The sequence below is a fragment of the Oncorhynchus keta genome, unplaced genomic scaffold (genome assembly GCF_023373465.1).
Source record: "Oncorhynchus keta strain PuntledgeMale-10-30-2019 unplaced genomic scaffold, Oket_V2 Un_contig_17823_pilon_pilon, whole genome shotgun sequence".
Classification (NCBI taxonomy): Eukaryota; Metazoa; Chordata; class Actinopteri; order Salmoniformes; family Salmonidae; genus Oncorhynchus; species Oncorhynchus keta.
In genome coordinates this window covers 12,806-22,338 of record NW_026280602.1, presented here as the reverse complement: position 1 = coordinate 22,338, position 9,533 = coordinate 12,806, and the positions used below count along the sequence as shown (strand labels likewise).

The following is a 9,533-nucleotide window of genomic DNA, read 5'->3' as shown; positions in this document are numbered from 1 at the left end:
GATTTGATTGGTAATGCATCATGACATGTTTGTTGCAATTCTGAGATCACGAGTTACAAGAAAGCATTTCAACTCGCATGAATCACAACGATCAACAAAACAGTTGAAAATGCTATCTAGCCACAGCTATAACGGACAACCTGACAACGTGGATATGTAGAGTTCAAATCATTTTTAGATATTTATTTAACCAGGCAAGTCAGTTAATTAAGAACAAATTCTTATTTACAATGATGCCCTAGGAACAGTGGGTTAATTGCCTTGTTCAGGGACAGAACGACAGATGTGTTCCTTGTCAACTATAGGGATTCGATCTTCCAACCTTCCGGTCACTAGTCCAACGCTCGAACCACTAGGCTACCTATACCTTTAGCACATGCAATTTTGGGGGAAAGCTGTAACCTCCAGGATCTTTGATGTTCTTTAGTCTATAGTAGCCTACTTTAAATTCACTTTTATGGCAGGACACTGCAGTTCCTCTGGGCAGGATGCCAGCAGGGATTGAGTTGTGTTGGCAGGAAAACAGCCCAGTGTATTGATGGCTTTCCCGTCCTACCAGGAAGCAGAGCGGATACGCTGATTGTCTGCAGACACAATACCCAAACAGTTTAGAAGTGATTTAAAGTACACAGAGAATTAAGGAAATCCTACAAGGAAAGCCAGCGAAGCAGTTTTCAGTTCACCACAAACAAATAAAATCTACGGTCAATAGTAAATTAGGCAACAAGCATCAATATAAACAATGCTATTTAAATTTCAATGTCTCGGTGGACAAAGGCCATAGTGGAATGAGATAATATATTCTCTAAAAATAACTATAAAATCTAGACATTTTAAATTGGGCTAAATAATCATTACAAAAAACATAGCTACATAACTGAACAAATTGTTGCACAGGTAAATAAATGCATCAACAACCGTTATAACATTATTATTACAACATTAGCACAAACTTGTTAAAGTTTTAAAGCTCTTAACATATCTGTCAGATAAACTAAACATGCAGTGTGTGTTTGTTTAGACTATAGCTTGAATGTCCTGATAATCTACAAAGCTGATTAGTCTCATTCCTTGTCTAGACAGTGATTGTTGACAGACATCATGACAGCCGTCAAAAAACTTTATGATATTTATTATAGCGAAAAGAAACGTACCTTCTGGTCAAAATAGCATGTTTCATAGTTGATGACGGTGTCTTGAGCATTGAGATCTGTAACCCCGCCATGCCTCGTCAAAGTTGCGACTTGAGCGCAAACACATGAAAACAATAGAGCGATAAGATGAGAACGATGGACGTTATGACCGGTCTGGATACCGAAACGAATCCTCCAGACCTCATATCTGCAGTGGCCAGGACGATTCTACAGAAAAACCTGTCTGAATAGTCTATATAAAGTGATCTGTGTGGGCTGCAGTCGCATGATGCAGCTGTGAGTAGGAAGGAGGAACCTAGTTGACATTTGTTGATGTTTCACTAAGAGGAAGTCAAGTTGCCAGTCAGCAAATCAAAAGTGCAAAGACAGTACAGTATGGAGAGGCTAAAACGGTTTATCCAATAGAAATCCCTTATAAGGCTTTTAGGCGACGCTCATGTGTAAACGGACGTCATCGCGTCTCACGTTCGTATCCCGATGAACTGCGCATGTGCCAACCGTCAAAAATCAAAGGCACTCCTTCGATATAAATGTGTTTTTTTTAACAAAAATGAAAACGTGTCAGTGTATCACTTTCACGAGGTTGGAGTAAGAACATGTTCAACGATTTAAGAAATTGTCTCGAATGTAAGTTGTTAATTTTCTCCTAATCTAAAGGCACAACTAAGGACGAATTGTTTCACTTCTCTCATTGACTTCTCAAACCCCAAACACCAGCATGGTCTGTTTCACAAGCGTTCTCATAAATCTCGCGATGTTACGCTTCTGGGTTTAGAAACTCTGTGATGTCGTGCTTGTCGCAAATTGATGAACAATGAAGCTATCATGTAACATTGATAAGATTCCTGCAAAATGATCTGCTTTTCATAGGCAAGTATATAAACATGTTTTTTCCCCACTTTATTTTTTACGAACTGGTTCAATAATCATATCCTGCTGGTGAGTCAACTGTTTAATGTAGAAGGATTGTTACTCAATAATGAGGAATTTTTAACTTGTTACAATATCCCTGTAACACCTAGAGAGTTGGCCATAGTTTTTGATGCTATTCCATCTGGAACTCTCATGTTATTTAGAGGTGTAACCAGACCTCACCTTGTTGACATACCCTCCTAGAGAGTTCTCCATAGTCTCTGATGCTATTCCATCTGGAACTCTCATGTTATTTAGAGGTGTAACCAGACCTCACCTTGTTGACCTTCCCTCCTAGAGAGTTCTCCATAGTCTCTGATGCTATTCCATCTGGAACTCTCATGTTATTTAGAGGTGCAGCCAGACCTCACCTTGTTGACCTGCCCTCCTAGAGAGTTCTCCATAGTCTCTGATGCTATTCCATCTGGAACTCATGTTATTTAGAGGTGTAACCAGACCTCACCTTGTTGACCTGTCCTCCTAGAGAGTTCTCCATAGTCTCTGATGCTATTCCATCTGGAACTCTCATGTTATTTAGAGGTGTAACCAGACCTCACCTTGTTGACCTGCCCTCCTAGAGAGTTCTCCATAGTCTCTGATGCTATTCCATCTGGAACTCTCATGTTATTTAGATGTGTAGTCAGACCTCACCTTGTTGACCTACCCTCCTAGAGAGTTCTCCATAGTCTCTGATGCTATTCCATCTGGAACTCTCATGTTATTTAGAGGTGTAACCAGACCTCACCTTGTTGACCTGCCCTCCTAGAGAGTTCTCCATAGTCTCTGATGCTATTCCATCTGGAACTCTCATGTTATTTAGATGTGTAGTCAGACCTCACCTTGTTGACCTACCCTCCTAGAGAGTTCTCCATAGCCTCTGATGCTATTCCATCTGGAACTCTCATGTTATTTAGAGGTGTAGCCAGACCTCACCTTGTTGACCTACCCTCCTAGAGAGTTCTCCATAGCCTCTGATGCTATTCCATCTGGAACTCTCATGTTATTTAGAGGTGTAACCAGACCTCACCTTGTTGACCTTCCCTCCTAGAGAGTTCTCCATAGCCTCTGATGCTATTCCATCTGGAACTCTCATGTTATTTAGAGGTGTAACCAGACCTCACCTTGTTGACCTTCCCTCCTAGAGAGTTCTCCATAGCCTCTGATGCTATTCCATCTGGAACTCTCATGTTATTTAGAGGTGTAACCAGACCTCACCTTGTTGACCTTCCCTCCTAGAGAGTTCTCCATAGCCTCTGATGCTATTCCATCTGGAACTCTCATGTTATTTAGAGGTGTAACCAGACCTCACCTTGTTGACCTGCCCTCCTAGAGAGTTCTCCATAGTCTCTGATGCTATTCCATCTGGAACTCTCATGTTATTTAGAGGTGTAACCAGACCTCACCTTGTTGACCTTCCCTCCTAGAGAGTTCTCCATAGCCTCTGATGCTATTCCATCTGGAACTCTCATGTTATTTAGAGGTGTAACCAGACCTCACCTTGTTGACCTTCCCTCCTAGAGAGTTCTCCATAGCCTCTGATGCTATTCCATCTGGAACTCTCATGTTATTTAGAGGTGTAACCAGACCTCACCTTGTTGACCTGCCCTCCTAGAGAGTTCTCCATAGTCTCTGATGCTATTCCATCTGGAACTCTCATGTTATTTAGAGATGTAGCCAGACCTCACCTTGTTGACCTGCCCTCCTAGAGAGTTCTCCATAGTCTCTGATGCTATTCCATCTGGAACTCTCATGTTATTTAGAGGTGTAACCAGACCTCACCTTGTTGACCTTCCCTCCTAGAGAGTTCTCCATAGCCTCTGATGCTACTCCATCTGGAACTCTCATGTTATTTAGAGATGTAGCCAGACCTCACCTTGTTGACCTGCCCTCCTAGAGAGTTCTCCATAGTCTCTGATGCTATTCCATCTGGAACTCATGTTATTTAGAGGTGTAACCAGACCTCACCTTGTTGACATACCCTCCTAGAGAGTTCTCCATAGCCTCTGATGCTATTCCATCTGGAACTCTCATGTTATTTAGAGGTGTAACCAGACCTCACCTTCTAGACCTACCCTCCTAGAGAGTTCTCCATAGTCTCTGATGCTATTCCATCTGGAACTCTCATGTTATTTAGAGGTGTAACCAGACCTCACCTTCTAGACCTACCCTCCTAGAGAGTTCTCCATAGTCTCTGATGCTATTCCATCTGGAAATCTCATGTTATTTAGAGGTGTAACCAGACCTCACCTTGTTGACCTGCCCTCCCAGAGAGTTCTCCATAGTCTCTGATGCTATTCCATCTGGAACTCTCATGTTATTTAGAGGTGTAGTCAGACCTCACCTTGTTGACCTGCCCTCCTAGAGAGTTCTCCATAGTCTCTGATGCTATTCCATCTGGAACTCTCATGTTATTTAGAGGTGTAACCAGACCTCACCTTGTTGACCTACCCTCCTAGAGAGTTCTCCATAGTCTCTGATGCTATTCCATCTGGAACTCTCATGTTATTTAGAGGTGTAACCAGACCTCACCTTGTTGACCTTCCCTCCTAGAGAGTTCTCCATAGTCTCTGATGCTATTCCATCTGGAACTCTCATGTTATTTAGAGGTGCAGCCAGATCTCACCTTGTTGACCTGTCCTCCTAGAGAGTTCTCCATAGTCTCTGATGCTATTCCATCTGGAACTCTCATGTTATTTAGAGGTGTAACCAGACCTCACCTTGTTGACATACCCTCCTAGAGAGTTCTCCATAGTCTCTGATGCTATTCCATCTGGAACTCTCATGTTATTTAGAGGTGTAACCAGACCTCACCTTGTTGACCTGCCCTCCTAGAGAGTTCTCCATAGTCTCTGATGCTGTTCTATCTGGAACTCTCATGTTATTTAGAGGTGTAGCCAGACCTCACCTTGTTGACCTTCCCTCCTTAATCCAGTTGACTCTCCAATAGGGAAAATATGTTTCTCTTCACTCCCTCAGAACAACAGATCTATACCTGCTTTATTTCAAAGGGAGATTGTATCCAATCCTTATGTCACAACTTACTGGAATACATTGGTCACTAATATCTGTTGGGAAAAAGTCTGGTTATTACCACACAAATATTTTCTTGTTAACAAGGTCAAAGAGGTCTCTTTCAGAATGATCCATAAGTATGACCCTGTCGAATCATTACCTGAAGAAACTCCAAAAAGACATTAACATTGATTGTACTTTTTGTGTTGAGCAGCCAGAAACAGTTAATTTATTTTGGCATTGTCTACATTGTCTACGTTGTCTACATGTAAAACAATTATGAAAAGATATTCACAGTTTTATAATTGTTAATATTCTTGATGACTTTAGTTTTTTTATGGGAGAATATGTTGCTCGGTTTTAAACTATTTTAGCTCATAAATCTAATTGTGCTAATGGAAAAATACATGTAAATTCACTAATAAAAAAAACACTGTTCCGTCTTTTCTATAAGGAATTCGAGCAGTACATTAAGACCTTAAGACTATTCTACATTCTTCTAATCAGAAAGCTGTTAAAACAATCGATATGTGTGTTCATTTTAAGGTCTTTGTATAATCTGTCATTTGTTCTACCCCGTAGCATATGTTATCATTGTCTATTTATGTATACAGACTTTTCTACATTGGTAATAAACATAACAACTTTTTTATATATATATATATATTAAATATATTTTTTTAAATTAAATAAAATGAAGCTATCATGTGAGAAGACTTCGTGCCATGATGCAAGTTCATTTATGGACAGACTGGGCAAAGATTACAACGTACCAGTTGGTATATGTTGGAAAGGTTCTCATCTCAGCCTCCAGTATTTCTGCTGCAGTAGTTTGTGTCGGGGGGCTGGGGTCAGTTTGTTATATCTGGAGTACTTCTCCTGTCCTATTCGGTGTCCTGTGTGAATCTAAGTGTGCGTTCTCTAATTCTCTCCTTCTCTCTTTATTTCTCTCTCTCGGATGACCTGAGCCCAAGGACCGTGCCCCAGGACTACCTGACATGATGACTCCTTGCTGTCCCCAGTCCACCTGGCCGTGCTGCTGCTCCAGTTTCAACTGACCGGAGCCCTAGGACCATGTCCCAGGACTACCTGACATGATGACTCCTTGCTGTCCCCGGTCCACCTGGCCGTGCTGCTGCTCCAGTTTTAACTGTTCTGCCTTATTATTATTCGACCATGCTGGTCATTTATGAACATTTGAACATCTTGGCCATGTTCTGTTATAATCTCCACCCGGCACAGCCAGAAGAGGACTGGCCACCCCACATAGCCTGGTTCCTCTCTAGGTTTCTTCCTAGGTTTTGGCCTTTCTAGGGAGTTTTTCCTAGCCACCGTGCTTCTACACCTGCATTGCTTGCTGTTTTGGGGTTTTAGGCTGGGTTTCTGTACAGCACTTTGAGATATCAGCTGATGTACGAAGGGCTATATAAATACATTTGATTTGATTTGATTTAGCGTCATACCCAAGAAGACTTGAGGCTGTAATCGCTGCCAAAGGTGCTTAAACAAAGTACTGAGTAAAGGGTCTGAATACTTATGTGATATTTCAGTTAAAGGATTTATAAATTTGCTAAACATTTCGAAAAACCTGTTTTTGCTTCGTCATTATGGGGTATTGTCTGTAGATTGATGAGTAAAAACAACAATTTAATCCATTTTAGAATAAGACTGTAACGTAACAAAATGTATGAACATATCTATCTACCTCAATTACCTCGTACCCCTGCACATCAACTCAGTACTGGTACCCCATGTATATAGCCAAGTTATTACCTCGTACCCCTGCACATCGACTCAGTACTGGTACCCCATGTATATAGCCAAGTTATTACCTCGTACCCCTGCACATCGACTCAGTACTGGTACCCCATGTATATAGCCAAGTTATTACCTCGTACCCCTGCACATCGACTCAGTACTGGTAGCCCGTGTATATAGCCAAGTTATTACCTCGTACCCCTGCACATCGACTCAGTACTGGTAGCCCGTGTATATAGCCAAGTTATTACCTCGTACCCCTGCACATCGACTCAGTACTGGTACTGTATATAGCCAAGTTATTACCTCGTACCCCTGCACATCGACTCAGTACTGGTACCCCATGTATATAGCCAAGTTATTACCTCGTACCCCTGCACATCGACTCAGTACTGGTACCCCATGTATATAGCCAAGTTATTACCTCGTACCCCTGCACATCGACTCAGTACTGGTACCCCATGTATATAGCCAAGTTATTACCTCATACCCCTGCACATCGACTCAGTACTGGTACCCCATGTATATAGCCAAGTTATCGGTACTCATTGTGATTTGTATTTTACATTTTAGTCAGCAGATGCTCTCTTATCCAGAACGACTTAGAGGATTTAAGTGCCTTTGCTCAAGGGCACAACTACACATTTTTCACCTAGTCAGCTCTGGGATTCAAACCAGTGACCTTTCGGTTACCAGTCAAATTCTCTTAACCGCTACCTGCTCCTCGTGTTATCATTCAGAGATCCTCACTGAACTTCTGGAGAGAGTTTGCTGCACTGAAAGTAAAGGGGCAGAATAATTTTGTACGCCCAATTTTTCAGTTTTTTGATTTGTTAAAAAAGTTTGAAATATCCAATAAATGTCATTCCACTTCATGATTGTGTCCCACTTGTTGTTGATTCTTCACAAAAAAAATACAGTTTTATATCTTTATGTTTGAAGCCTGAAATGTGGCAAAAGGTCGCAAAGTTCAAGGGGGCCGAATACTTTCGCAAGGCACTGTATGTATATTTCTTAACTCCATTATTTTACTTTAGATTTGTGTGTGTATTGTTGTGAATTGTTAAGATATTACTGCACTGTTGGACCTAGGAACACAAGCATTTTGCTTGACCATAAAATAACATCTGCTAAATATGTGTATGTGACCAATAACAGGTACACAGAACGCACCGCCGACATAGAGTGTTGGACTGCTCATTTAAAAATGAATTACTTCCACCGGAAAGCAGTTTGATACATTTGGTGGACATGGGGCGTTAGTCTATCTATACCTGTTGTTTCCGAAGCATGTGACAAGTGATTTGATTTCAAGTGATTTAGGTATTATCTTTTTAATATTGTCAAAATCATGTTTGTCATGAAATTTGATTATATTTCATGCTGAAATTTCCCCCATCACTTCCATAGATTTGTAGTTAGTGGTGGCAAAAGTTAGCTGAAGTTTGTCATGACTGTTTGAAAAAAAACGGAACCACGCACTATAGTTTCTCCTTGGCACCATAGACTGTTTTCAGGGTGAGACGCCATCTAACATTAAGTTGTAAAATAATGAACGACAGTTTAAATTGGAATAATCATTGCAAAAAAAACACATAACTGTGAACAAATTGTTGCACAGGTAAATAAATGCATCAACTCAACCGTTATAACATTATTATTACAACATTAGCACAAACTTGTTAAAGTTTTAAAGCTCTTAACATATCTGTCAGACTAAACATGCAGTGTGTGTTTGTTTAGACTATAGCTTGAATGTCCTGATAATCTACAAAGCTGATTAGTCTCATTCCTTGTCTAGACAGTGATTGTTGACAGACATCATGACAGCCGTCAAAAAACTTTATGATATTTATTATAGCGAAAAGAAACGTACCTTCTGGTCAAAATAGCATGTTTCATAGTTGATGACGGTGTCTTGAGCATTGAGATCTGTAACCCCGCCATGCCTCGTCAAAAGTTGCGACTTGAGCGCAAACACATGAAAACAATAGAGCGATAAGATGAGAACGATGGACGTTATGACCGGTCTGGATACCGAAACGAATCCTCCAGACCTCATATCTGCAGTGGCCAGGACGATTCTACAGAAAAACCTGTCTGAATAGTCTATATAAAGTGATCTGTGTGGGCTGCAGTCGCATGATGCAGCTGTGAGTAGGAAGGAGGAACCTAGTTGACATTTGTTGATGTTTCACTAAGAGGAAGTCAAGTTGCCAGTCAGCAAATCAGAGTGCATGCAAGTCACACGTTGATGAACAATTAAGCTATCATGTGAGAAGACTTCGTGCCATGATGCAAGTTCATTTATGGACAGACTGGGCAAAGATTACAAAGTAACAGTTGGTACATTACATTTACATTTAAGTCATTTAGCAGACGCTCTTATCCAGAGCGACTTACAAATTGGTGCATTCACCTTATAACATCCAGTGGAACAGTCACTTTACAATAGTGCATCTAAATCTTAAAGGGGGGTGAGGAGGATTACTTATCCTATCCTAGGTATTCCTTAAAGAGGTGGGGTTTCAGGTGTCTCCGGAAGGTGGTGATTGACTCCGCTGTCCTGGCGTCGTGAGGGAGTTTGTTCCACCATTGGGGGCCAGAGCAGCGAACAGTTTTGACTGGGCTGAGCGGGAACTGTACTTCCTCAGTGGTAGGGAGGCGAGCAGGCCAGAGGTGGATGAACGCAGTGCC

General features: G+C 41.2%; 2 long non-coding RNA genes across 18 annotated transcripts; one reads left to right on the top strand and one right to left on the bottom strand.

Annotated features, from left to right (window-relative positions):
- Positions 1–1,662: 1,662 nt before the first annotated feature.
- On the top strand, positions 1,663–7,711 carry LOC127919900 (uncharacterized). The gene is made up of 4 exons (XR_008104378.1): positions 1,663–2,420; positions 2,513–3,828; positions 3,923–4,296; positions 4,673–7,711. It is a non-coding gene; the product is annotated as an uncharacterized LOC127919900 (long non-coding RNA).
- LOC127919901 (uncharacterized) lies at positions 2,208–4,916 on the bottom strand. Of its 17 annotated transcripts, none has more exons than XR_008104395.1 (7): positions 4,793–4,916; positions 4,408–4,510; positions 4,135–4,219; positions 3,761–3,854; positions 2,821–3,290; positions 2,633–2,726; positions 2,208–2,352 (listed from the first exon to the last, which is right to left on the bottom strand). It is a non-coding gene; the product is annotated as an uncharacterized LOC127919901 (long non-coding RNA). The 17 variants fall into 17 exon arrangements; XR_008104391.1 differs by lacking the exon at positions 4,135–4,219 and adding an exon at positions 3,949–4,125; XR_008104383.1 differs by lacking the exons at positions 4,135–4,219; positions 4,408–4,510 and adding an exon at positions 3,949–4,125 and having other exon boundaries at positions 4,784–4,895.
- Positions 7,712–9,533: the final 1,822 nt, after the last annotated feature.